We start from the raw sequence: 2,642 nt of genomic DNA, 5'->3' as shown, positions 1-2,642 counted from the left end.
TTTTCCCCGTGACCTTGTTACCCAACATGACCAGTGAAAGGAGAGTCTGTTCTTCATGCCAGTTATCCTCTCTGCATTTGACATCCTTCTTGACTTAATTGTGCGCTTTTGTTACTTTAAAAAAATGGACACACTACACACCGATTAAGATGAGGAACTTGATGGTGACCTCAACCCAAAGTTACAAGAGCGCCCATAAAACCGCACTGGGTCAAGATCACAATGAAGATTATGAAGGAGCAATTAGTGGATTCGCCCAACTTTGCTCATATTTATGGCGTAATGACACGGCAATTGGATTTTATTTCCATTGACTTTAGACCAATTTCCTTATCAATCATGTTGTCTATTGGTAGGTATAATACTTTTGTCAGCGCTTTGCAACGTTTATCATTGTGCTCGTCAATATACCGCACTGAAAGCGAATCATTTTTAGTTGCATGAGAAGGTCGAAATATTAGACACGGCACCCAATATGATGATACAGTATATTATTGTTGTTCAAGTATCCACGGTTGTAAACGTGTGTAATCAGCAGAAATAAAATGTACATCTATGACGAAATGATTGGAATCACCAGGCACAAACTACAGTTGACATTTGAAAGCCGCTATATCAAGGGTGCCCAAGACAGGACCTTGAGAGCCACTATCGTGCATGTTTTAGATGTCTCCCTCCTTCAGCACACCCAAATCAAATGATCAGTTCACTGGCAAGCTTTGTAGACGCCAGAGAACAATCCCGATCATTTGAATCAGGTGTGTTGGAGAAGAGAGACATGTCAGTGTCCCACGTTGCAAAGCTCGTCGAGTGACAACTCAAATCGAAGGTCTTGGCGAGGGCTTTCCAAACCTGGAATTATTTTCTCAACAGAGCCACAAATGATGATGTAATAACCAAAAAACACGCTATTCTAAATCCTTTTGTCTTTGCTCTTTCAAAATTGTTCCTAGAAAAATGTGCCCATTGAGATTTTTATGTGGATTTTTATGTCATCAAGCCCATGCTGACACCCATCACATGATCCGTCACGCAAAACTCAGTGCATCGCACCGATGACATTTCTCAATGTCCAGCAGAGGATGCGTTTGATTGACACGCTGTGTGCCTCATGACATTTGTCATTGCACTTTTTCCAGGAAAAAGATAAGAATTTTTTTTTTTTCTCCACAAAGTCATGACACAAATATTAAGATGTGTGCAGCGCTGTCATGAATGTACATTGTTTCTCTTGACTGTATCAGACAGCCAACAATTCTCGCCACTGTTTCAATGATGATATTGACCTTGAAGCATTGGCCACGGCCACATGGATGATTTTTCACGTTTTATTTGATCTGCTCTGCACAATGCACTCTTTTGTTGTGTGGATCGTTCCCAATTTGAAAACATAGTAGGTTTTGTGTTGTTCTTTTTTTTTCTTCAGAAAGGTGAAATGCAAGGGGTTCAAAAAGGTGAAATGCAAGGTGATGCAATCAAACACAAACATAGAAAAGCAAATGAAGATTGGGCATGTTCAAATGCAAAAACAACTGCAATAAACTTGGTGCTCTATTAGGAACATGACCAGTCCAAATGTATCAGACAATTTGAGTGATTGGACATCAATGTTTTATACGACTTATAGCATGGATGCTTTTGAACGCTAATGTAAAAATTCCATTAGTCACTACCGTGGACAGCCATTCAAAACCTCCCCATAATGTGTGAGTCTCATTGACAAATTTGCACATCAGTCACTTCAGCATACTGCTATTCAAAATCTGCCTTCCCATATAAACATGAATCTTGATGTCAACATTGGATCAGTCACCACACTGGACAGTAATTTGCTTATAGTCTGCTTCCAAATGTGTCAGTGCCACCCATGCGGAGAGCCCGTAATATATGCCCCATTCCGCATGCAGTAAGTAAATGAAACCAGACACGAATAAAATCATTTTAAAAACTTTAAAAAAAAGGTGGGGCAGGAGTTGTAAAACACAAGGCGAGATTTGAGAACAATTACAGGTGATATTGTTTGCAGTGAGGGCCCTAAAGTGGGACCAATGCATGTTCTGGCTGGGGAGGCTAGCGATTAGTCACGCTAACCGGAACGAGCACTGCTCATATGTGACGTCAAACTGTTTATCTGGCATACTTTACTGGCACTTCTGTTTATTGTGGCTGCAACACAATTGTGTGTCAGAAACTAGTCGGGAATGTTTGCTGAAAGTAGTGTACTGTAGCATAGTGTAGTAGTGTAGTGTAGTAGTGGACGGAAAATATAGTTACAATAAAATTGTAGACATTTCAAACTGGCGTTGGATAATTATCGAACGTTTATTTTGACAAGGTAAAACTGAATTACAGATATTCAGAACACATATCCAGTCAAGGGTGTTATTTTATTTGTTTGAAGTGAAGGCCTTTCCTAACCGGAAGTGTATGTGACGTAATGGTGAAAAGGTCTTTTGCGAGTTGTAAGACAGGAAGATAAAAAGTAATGAAAATAATTTCGTTATTAAAAAAAATCTCTTTAAAAGTAAAAAAACCAACAACACCAAAATCTCTATGCGTGAGATGCAATTCAAGGCAAAATGAAAATAAAAAAATCAACAAGTAATTTCGGACAGAAGCGTTCTCAAGGCAACAAAATCCAA

This window comes from Filicampus tigris, chromosome 19 (assembly GCF_054856515.1).
Source record: "Filicampus tigris isolate MCC_2025a chromosome 19, RoL_Ftig_1.0, whole genome shotgun sequence".
NCBI classification, from domain to species: domain Eukaryota; kingdom Metazoa; phylum Chordata; class Actinopteri; order Syngnathiformes; family Syngnathidae; genus Filicampus; species Filicampus tigris.
This window is presented reverse-complemented; position numbering follows the sequence as displayed.